We start from the raw sequence: 10835 nt of genomic DNA, 5'->3' as shown, positions 1-10835 counted from the left end.
CCCAGATGTGGCCATGTGGCTCCTGTGTACTTATCTGACTTGCTGAAGCCACATGTTCCTCCTCGCTCGCTCCGTTCAGCTGAGCAGCTGCTGCTGTCGGTCCCTAAGTCACGGCTGAAATGCAGAGGAGACCGTGCCTTTTCAATTGCGGCTCCGATGCTCTGGAATAACCTTCCCCTCCAAATTAGACAAGCGTCATCAGTGCAGGTCTTTAAGTCCAGATTGAAAACCTATTTTTATTCCCTGGCTTTTAACTCTGTAGGAAACTGACACCTTCTTATTTATTTTATTGTTTGTAATGATTTTATGGTATTTTTAATTTGGTTGTTGTTTTGATCTGTGTTGTTCAGCACTTTGGTCTGCCTGGTGTGTTCTTAAAGTGCTATACAAATAAACGATGATGATGATGATGGTGATGTACAGCCAACATATATCAAACACTTCTGAGCTAAATTTTTACAACAGACTGATAGATCTTTCCTCTATATCTATGCAGTGTACTGTACTCTTTACTATTGTAGGGCAATAGACCCATTTAAACAGTGTAAACCCTCTTAAAGGAATTTACAATTATCTTTACTGTGCCCGCATCAGTGATTGGGGAAACCAAATCAATCACATTAAACACTGGAAGAACTACCTCATTCTTTAGGTGCTTCAGGCATGTTTGAGGCCCATCAAAAATCCCTCAATGAAATGTGACGAACCCAAAATCTTACCTATACCTCCTCCCTCACAGAGAGAATTATTATGACCTTGTTTTCTGCTTGATCGTCACCTAAGGATTTACATCCCTGATATCCCACTGTGTGTTCAATGTCTCCCATTACAATGGCCTCACTGTGTTAACATTCCACATGCATGCAAACTGGTGACGGGAGTGTTCTTACTATAGTAAAGTGAGAAAGTGATATTGCTATAACTAATGTGACATGATTAAATATGTGATTAATACATTAGAAGAAAAATCTGCCTCCACAACACCTACAGGCCAGTGGACACTCTTTCACTGATGAGGATGTACACATCCTGGACAGGGAGGAACGCCGGTTTGCGCGTGGAGTCGAGGAGGCCATTTACATGAGAAGGGAAAGACCATCTCTGAATCGAGGAGGGGGCCGAAGGGGACATCTTTCGCCATCTTACAATGCTGTGATTGCAGCCATTCTCCAACTCTCTGTGAATGGTACTCATGGCCATTGATCAGTGGTCTTTGATCAGTGGTCATGAGAATTTACATAATTATGATGAAGGAACTGACCTCCCAGCCCATTTTTCCTTCAGTGGTTCTAGTTACTGTTTATAAGATTGGGGAAACCTGCAGTCAGCTGAGACTGAAGAAGTCACTTGGATGAGTGACGAAACGTTTCTCCCACTGAAAACGCTACGTCCTGATGAACAGAATCAACTTTTCGAAATTTACTTACCTGGATGATTGAGCATGCATCAAGAAGAATTTAGAATGGATTACCTTGCTGAATCCTTTTAGACAAGGGACACATAGGTGATGTTCTCCAGTGCCCATTGTAATGCGGAGAAGCTCACTTTACGATTGTTGTATCACCATCAACACAGGAGCACCACAGGGATGTGTCCTCTCGCCACTGCTCTACTCCCTCTACACTTCAGACTGTGTGGCCACCCATGGCTCCAACACCATTGTGAAGTTTGCTGACGACACAGTGGTGTTGGGTGCCATCTCCAACAACGATGAGGCGGCCTACATGGACGAAGTGAACAATCTGGCATCGTGGTGCCAGGACAACCACCTCCAGCTGAACGTCAGCAAGACCAAGGAGCTGGTGGTGGACTTCAGAAGGGGTCAGCACAGAGACTACAAGCCCATTATCATCAATGGAGCTCCAGTGGAGAGGGTGCAGTCCTTCAAGTATCTTGGTGTCCACATCTCCTCAGACCTGACATGGTCTGCCCACATTCAGGTCCAGACCAAAAAGGCTAGGCAGCGCCTGTATCACCTACGACAACTGAGGAAGTTCAGGGTCTCTCCAAAGATCCTCAGGATTTTCTATACAGGCGCTGTGGAGAGCATCCTCACACAGAACATGACATTGTGGTTTGGGAACAGCTGTGTGAAGGACCAAAAAGCTCTCCAGAGAGTGATCCGTACAGCATTTGAATGTATTTATTTAAAAGGGACAGTGCAGTTTGACATAGACCAAGTACAAAACATGAAACTGATGTAACGGACATAAGTTTATGGCCATTGCAAATTTTCAACAATTGTCCCTTGTTGGGCTTACAATCAAAATAAATACATTTTACCATAAAACATACATTTTCATAAAGCCAAAATACATCGTAAATACAACTACAATTAATAGACAATAAATAAAAATAAAATCATTAGTAAAATGACTACATCTCTGATTTCCCTTTAACCAAACTTTAACCTTCAATGGAAATGATCTGATGTCTGTAATCAATTTGATTTTGGTTGGAAGTGGGTTCCACAGATTACAAGCTTTTATGGAAAATGCCGACTGACGAAATATAGATCTGCGATATATCTTGCAGTTTCCGTTCACCATGCTTCTAGTAATGCAATTACTATCTTGTCTCTGGATGTGTCTATTAAGACACTCTGGGGCCATCCTATTTATACATTTAAAGACTAATTTAAGAAAACACAAATGATTAAAACTCCTAAAACTAAGTAGATTATATTTCTCTAAAATGTGACAATGATGCCAGGGCTGCACGATTTTGCATAAAATGAGAATCACGATTTTTTTGCTTAGAATTGAGATCACAATTCTCTCATGATTTTCTTTTCCAATATAAATATTTATTGCACTTATTAACTGCACATCAACATTGTAACAGTTGAGACTGAACATAAAAACAATGTCTTAATTGTCTACTCTTACTTACAAAACCTTAAAATAGGTTCAAGGTTCAAGGTTCTTTATTTGTCACATGCATAGTTATACAAGTATAACACACAGTGAAATGTAGCCTGACACGCTCCTCGACATGTGCAAAAATGGGGGGGGGGTGTAGAGGAAGAACATTTTATATATATATATATACAGACATATAGTATATACACTGGGTGAATGTGCAGTAGTAGCAGCAAGCAGGTGAATTCTGTACATTAATATGAATAGACATCTGACTATTTTACAGGATAGACAATATAAACATATTTGAAATTAAAGGAATTGAAATGTACATTGTGCCTTGGTTTAGAGTGTCTGGAAGAGAGTCCTGTCTCAGTCAATTATAGATGATGTGAGAGGGCGGGTGTGTGTGTTTAGGGCACGGATGGCTTGGGGATAGAAGCTCCTCTTGAGTCTCTCTGTCCTTGCCCGGAAGATGCGGAACCTTCTACCAGATTGCAGAAGTTGGAACAGTTTGTTGCCAGGATGGGACGGGTCCTTCAGTATCTGCGCTGCTCTAGTCCGGCATCTCCTGGTGTAGGTGTCCTGAAGCGGGGGGAGAGCAATCCTACAGCAGCGTTCTGCTGTACGGATCACTCTCTGGAGAGCTTTTTGGTCCTTCACACAGCTGTTCCCAAACCACGATGTCATGTTCTGTGTGAGGATGCTCTCCACAGCGCCTGTATAGAAAATCCTGAGGATCTTTGGAGAGACCCTGAACTTCCTCAGTTGTCGTAGGTGATACAGGCGCTGCCTAGCCTTTTTGGTCTGGACCTGAATGTGGGCAGCCCATGTCAGGTCTGAGGAGATGTGGACACCAAGATACTTGAAGGACTGCACCCTCTCCACTGGAGCTCCATTGATGATGATGGGCTTGTAGTCTCTGTGCTGACCCCTTCTGAAGTCCACCACCAGCTCCTTGGTCTTGCTGACGTTCAGCTGGAGGTGGTTGTCCTGGCACCACGATGCCAGATTGTTCACTTCGTCCATGTAGGCCGCCTCATCGTTGTTGGAGATGGCACCCAACACCACTGTGTCGTCAGCAAACTTCACAATGGTGTTGGAGCCATGGGTGGCCACACAGTCTGAAGTGTAGAGGGAGTAGAGCAGTGGCGAGAGGACACATCCCTGTGGTGCTCCTGTGTTGATGGTGATGCTGTTGGAGAAGCACCTGCCCACCCTCACCACCTGAGTTCTGCCAGTGAGGAAGTCCAACACCCATGCACACAGACGGCTGTTAAGTCCCAGATCCCTCAGCTTTGTGAACAGTCTGCAGGGCACTATTGTGTTAAACGCTGAACTGTAATCAACAAACAGCATTCGCACATAGTTACCCTGTTTCTTGTCCACGTGGCTGAGAGTGGTGTGTAGGACGTGGGCGATGGCATCCTCTGTGGATCTGTTGGATCTGTAGGCGAACTGCAACGGATCTGTGGTGTCTGGGATGGAGGAGGAGATGATGTTCTTCAGCAGCCTCTCAAACACCTTCATTACTACCGAGGTCAGTGCAACTGGCCGGTAATTGTTCAGGGATGAGGGTTTGCTGTTCTTGGGCACAGGGATGATGGTGGATCTTTTGAAGCATGTGGGGTCCACAGACTTCGCCAGGGACTCGTTGAAGATGTAAGTGAACACACCTGCTAGCTGGTCAGCACAGCAGCGCAGCAGACGGCCGGTGATGCCGTCTGGCCCCGCCGCTTTCCTTGTGTTCACTCTCCTCAGTGCCGCTCGGACGTCATGCTCCGCGATGCTGGTCACCGGTCTCTCGCTGATGACGTCACTGTCCTCGGTAGTCAGGCGGTAGATAGCATTAGCCGCCTGGCTAACCTCGAAACGGGCGTAGAACCGATTCAGCTTTACTTTTAAGAATAAATACTTTTAAGAATAACATTTTGAACAGTATTCTTTCCGTGTGTAAGCTGATGAGAGAGGTACGTATTAGGTATGTTTCTTAAAATGTAAACCACAATTATTAACAAAATATAACACTAACCCTAAGTCTGTCGTTGCCGTGAAATGTTGTACTGCTTGTAATTCGATCTCCACACTTGCCCGACACTGCGTGTATAGAGCAGGTAGTGCAACATTTGAAAAATAGTTGCAGGACGGAACTGTGTAGTGTTTGTCTAGGGTGTTGATCATTTTCCTAAATCCCTCGTTTTGCAGAGTGTTGATGGGAGCCATATCTTTAGCCAGGTGATAAGTGATAGCCGCCGTAATTTCTTTGTGCCTGGGGGAGTTTGACGGGTATGGGGAAGTGCTGTATTGGGTTCCCGTTACTGATGTTTGGGTAGTTAACAGGGACGGTTTTTGTCCTGTCACTTTCTTGGCCTTTACAGCTTCGTCATATTGCACTTTATGGTGACGTTTAAGGTGGTTATACAAATTCGTAGTGTTAGCTTGCGGTGCTACTACTATGGCAAAACACAGCTTGCAAATGATATCTTTTTGACTCTCATCATCTTCTTTGAAACCAAAAAACTTCCACACAGAGGAACGAGAACCTTTTCTTGGAATTAATGTTACAGTGGGGTTGTCATTCTCACCACCATCAGCGAGCTTTTCCTCTGCACTCATTGTGTTTTCTCCCCTCAGGCAGTTTCTCCCACGTGCTCTCCGTTGTTTTTTCCCTTCCAGCTGGCTTCTGTATCACGTGGTATGAGGCTCCGCCCTTGTCATTTGTTGAGCAAGACGAGTGAGCGCTTGTTTTCATGCAGATAGGGGCTGTGTCCGAATTCAGGAGAAGGGTGCTTAAAATGCCATATTTCGATGCAATGACGTCACGGAGACGCGACGAGGGTTGTCCGAATTCAGAGTACTCAAATTGTGGCGACAAATGCATCCTAGTTTTCCCCAAATTTTAAGGATGGGTCCGATGTATCCTTCGTGTCCTTCTATATCCCAGAATTCATTGCGGGTCATAGAGGAGATTTGTTTAAGAACCTGGCTTCTGAAGCTTGCTTCTGTATCACGTGGTATAAGGCTCTGCCCTTGTCATTTGTTTTTTTTTTGTTTTTTTGCCTGTCCCATTTGGTTCTTTAGCCATCAGAATTGTTGTCTGAAGACCAACAAGGATACCCAATGGATTTATTTTGCCAAATGGATCATCGTGGCATTGCCGTATTGGTCCATTTGATCGACCTTTGTTTTTATTATTTATGTTATTTTATTTTCAGTTGTTACAGACGGGACAGACATGAGTGAGGGATAGGAAAGGGAGAAAGAAAGAGGAAGGAAAAGAAAAACAGAAGGGGAGAGGGACAGTGAGAAAAGGGAAAAAATAAAAAATAAAATCTCCTGGATCACCTGTTGAGAGAGAAAGAATAGAAAACAAGCAAAAAAAAAACCCAAATCAACATACTAAACACAACACCATCGCATTAATCTAGCTAAGTGTAAACAGCAGCAAATACTAAATATTCAATGCTGTTGTGCAGCACGCAGGACAGACAGCGCACAATGTGCTTTGAAGTAGCAGCCAAGAAAGGTGTAATTTAAGTCTACGAACAGTGAACACTCATGTGCATACCTGTGTGGATCAGCGCGCTTGTATTCAAATGGTTTCCACATGTAATGGTCTGCAAGAGGATGTAGAGAGCCATAGCCCTGTCCCCCAGGGCATGAAGCAGGCATGGAGGAGATCCAGGCCCCAGACACCCAGAGGCCCCAGAGTGCGAGAGCCCAAGGAGGACCACCGGAGGGACATCCGTGCAACCCTCATGGGAAGGGCTGAGGATCCCCAGACGAGACGTCACCCAGTAGCCACCGAGCAGAAGCTAGAGGGGGCTGCACCGGCATGCCCGCCGGCTCTGCCGGCTGCACCGGCATGCCCGCCGGCTCTGCCGGCAGCCAGCTGTGCCAGAGTGAACCGAGCTGCAGGCCCAGAGGCCGGAGGCCTGAGAGCCCCCCGCACCCCGGAGGAGGCCTGACCGAGCAACAAGCGCCAGGCCCCGCCAAGTAGCCACCGGGAGTGAGCTGATATATACCTGAGCGCCCCGGGCACGGACACCAAGAACCACCAATGCACCGACCCCTGAGAGCATCAGTCACCGGCAGGGAGTGTGGTGAGGGGAGATAGGCCTTGGAGGGTCTGGGAGTTCCCAGAGAGGTGGAGTCTAAGACCCGACCTGACATATAGACACAGATAAACAGGCACACACAGACACAAACATGCATTCCCACCCTCATGCACACATATACAAACACTCAGCACTCACCCAACGTAAGGATTGACATAAATGGACATGTACACACAATCACACTCCCCAAACATACTCTACACCCCGGGTCCAGGTACCCTCGCCCCCAGAGGGGGAAACAGAACCCAGACCCAAGAGATGTTACCCTTCCCCCCGGGGTGGAGGCAAGCAGACCGTCCCAGGCTCCGCAGCAGCAGGGAGGCCAATCGGACCTTCTATATCCCAGGATTCATTGCGGGTCATAAAGGAGATTTGTTTGAGAACCTGGCTTCTGAAGCTTGCTTCTGTATCGCGTGGTATAAGGCTCTGCCCTTGTCATTTGTTGAGCAGGAAGAGTGAGCGCTTGTTTTCATGCAGATTATGTCCCGGATCAAAATGCGGTACAATCGTCATCTTTTTTTTCCTTTTTTTTTTTCTTAAATCGTTGTCATTTGGATATGAGATCGCACATAAGTATGAATTGAGATTGCGATTTTCTAGCATTTAATTGTGCAGCCCTAAATGATGCCATCGAACAGATTTGACATACGACACAGACCTTCAAAATGAAACAGGAGACATGAGACGCAGACATGACAATACAAACTTGATAACATAAGACACAAAGGGTGAGGGAAACTTAAATACAGGGGAAGAAAATAAAAGAGAAATCTAATAACCAAATGAACTTCACTGACCTAAAGAACTTAAACATAAACCATTGTAATTTAGCGCCCAGCTATCTTTCTGAACTACTCCATTCATACAATCCCAACACAGCACTTAGATCGTCCAATCACAGGCTCCTAGCACAACCTAGGACTCGAATCAAGTCGAGAGGTGACCGGGCCTTTGCATCCGTGGCACCCAGACTCTGGAATAACCTCCCTGTTCATATTCGTACTACCGAGTCTATCCAGTCTTTTAAATCACGTCTTAAAACTTATTTTTTTACTTTGGCTTTTGATTCTGTCTAGTTGGCTGGTCTAGCTTGTTGTGTTGTTACCTATTGTTTGTTGTCCTCTTTTATTGTTTGTTTTAACTGTCTCGTGCTTTTACTGACTGTGAAGCACTATGGTCAACACTGTTGTTTTAATATGTGCTATATAAATAAATTTTGATTTGATAAACATCAAAAATGAACTAGAACTCAAAACACTGGTTCAAAAGACCCAGGAACGTGACAAATGCATAAATAACTGAGCTGCTGAAGTAGGTATATAGTGCTGACTTAACTCAAAACAATTCAGATTCGCCTTGACCGTCTTAGCAATCTTCTTTACATGCTTGTCCAATTTAAGACGTAAATCAAAAATTATTCCTAAAAACTTAAAATCTTTGGCCTTCTTCGTTCCTTACCTGGATTTTAAACTCATCACTTATCTGATCATCAGGAACAAGAAACTAAGAATCTGTTAGTCTCACTCATTTAAACCCTCTGCTGCATTCTGTTCACCCCTGCTATCATTCAATCATCTTTCCTAATATAATATTAGTCCACTAGTTCATATATCGCTTCTCATCTTACTAGGTGAACCGAACAAGATGATAAAATCAGAAACACAGGTTTAAAATACCATCTGGTATTCCTGAGCTTCATTGCATGTGTGTGTATGTGTTAGTGGGATTAAAACATTCTGTGCTTATGTATGTCGTTTTAATTACTTTCCCCTTTTTCTGAAACAAATCTGTTTACTACACCTTCTTGTTTCAGAAACATCTAAAGAAGAAAGTCTCTATTGTAGTCAGGCACAGCTAAATTCTGCTTGTGAGTTAACCTAGCCAACCACACTGTGTGATTGTAAATGTACCCTCTCATGATGTGTGCCACTTCCTCTATGTCCTCTATTTGTACAACCATGTGGAGAACCACAATAGCCACACACACATCGAAATACAGAATTCTTAGATGCTTAGATGATGAATTGTAGAATAAATCCTCCATTTGTAAAATAAATGTAGAATTCCACATTAACAAAGTGAGTTTCGAAATTACCATCCTAGGGGAGCTAGGATGGTAATGAGGTGCTTGAAATGTTGTAGGTTGCTGAGTTTATACTGCTACCATTGAGACTGATCGGGACTCCGTCTTTGTGGATCTATGGAACTCCATATATACAGGGTGTAGCATCCCCTGGGTAAAAGCGGTGATATGCAGGGGGGTCAGTGGTGTTTGCCTTTCAAATTCTTGTAGGCAACTGATGACTTTCTTTTTGTAGTTGCTTCTGGGGTTTCACCTTGAAGCTTCATAGGTATTGTTGTCACTGAGGAGTTTAGTCATGTTTATTTGCTCTGCTTCTTTTTGTCAGGGATAAAATACAAATATATACTTTTTGTGTCCCAGCTGAGTAACAGGAGGAGAAGAGTCTGGTGGTGCAGCAGAGGAACAATTTCAGCCATTTGGACTCAGCTCAGCCACTACAGAGGAAACAATGACTTCAACACAAAAGGTGAGAAAAACATCACAGTTACTCTGTTATTCAAACTGTGTGTACAGCCGGTTGGTTTTTAAAAACATGTTAACAGCAGCTTTATCTTTTCCATCCTGGGCTCCTCCATATATACAGAATCTGCATTCACAACCAAAAACCACAGAAGTTACAAGAAAATACAAAGATCTTATTTTCTCTACACACATTGAAACCACAATATCATCACTTGAATTTTTTCTGAAGTAAAAGAGTTTCTCTGCTGATTGATATTTCTTCAATAATGTCATTTTCATTACAACTCTCATTGTAGCAGATCATTGTAATGTGATACTATCACCAGAAGGTGATGGTAACACACCTACAATGTGTTTGTTGATATGTCTGATTCCACTAATAGAGGGAGTTTCAGTTTGTTCCACGACTGCATTTCACTCACTGCCTCTGTTTGTATCTCTGTTACTGCAGGACCAATATGGAGCAAGAAGTCAGCGCTCTCAGGAGGCCGAGAAAACCTACAGCTGTGATGAGTGTGGGAAGGATTTTACCCGAGCTGGAAGCTTAAAAATACACCAAGTCATCCACAGTGGAGTTAAACCTTACAGCTGTGAGTTGTGTGGAAAGTCCTTTACCCTGGCTAAAAGCCTAAAAACACACCAACTCATCCACAGTGGAGTTAAAATTTACACCTGTGACTAGTGTGGAAAGTCTTTTACCCAGGCTGGAGTCTTAAAAAGACACCAAATCATCCACAGTGGAGTTAAAATTTACACCTGTGACTAGTGTGGAAAGTCTTTTACCCAGGCTGGAGTCTTAAAAAGACACCAACTCATCCACAGTGGAGTTAAACCTTACAGCTGTGACTTGTGTGGAAAGTCTTTTACCCAGGCTGGAAACTTAAAAACTCACCAACTCATCCACAGTGGAGTTAAAGCGTACAGATGTAACTTGTGTGGAAAGTCTTTTACCCAGGCTGGAGACTTAAAAACACACAAACTCATCCACAGTGGAGTTAAACCTTACAGCTGTGAGTTGTGTGGAAAGTCTTTTACCCAGGCTGGAAGCTTAAAAACACACAAACTCATCCACAGTGGAGTTAAACCTTACAGCTGTCACTTGTGTGGAAAGTCTTTTAAATATCCTCATCAGCTGAAAAAACACCAAACAAACATAACAAACATGAACGTACACACATGGAAGTGAACTTCAGCTGTGACCAGTGTGACAAGAGCTTCAGGAATCTCAGTTCATACTCCGAACACAAACGATCCCACACTGTAAATAAACTGTTTCACTGTTACCAACGTGCAAAAACATTCACTTCATTA

The 10835-nt window shown here is 43.8% G+C and overlaps 1 pseudogene; it reads left to right on the top strand.

Annotated features, from left to right (window-relative positions):
• The first annotated feature begins 9503 nt into the window (after positions 1-9503).
• LOC113010765 (zinc finger protein 492-like) lies at positions 9504-10596 on the top strand (annotated as a pseudogene).
• The last annotated feature ends 239 nt before the right edge of the window (positions 10597-10835 follow it).

This window comes from Astatotilapia calliptera, chromosome 3 (assembly GCF_900246225.1).
Source record: "Astatotilapia calliptera chromosome 3, fAstCal1.2, whole genome shotgun sequence".
Classification (NCBI taxonomy): Eukaryota; Metazoa; Chordata; class Actinopteri; order Cichliformes; family Cichlidae; genus Astatotilapia; species Astatotilapia calliptera.
The sequence above is the reverse complement of the archived record's forward strand: the minus strand, read 5'-3'. Positions and strand labels throughout refer to the sequence as shown.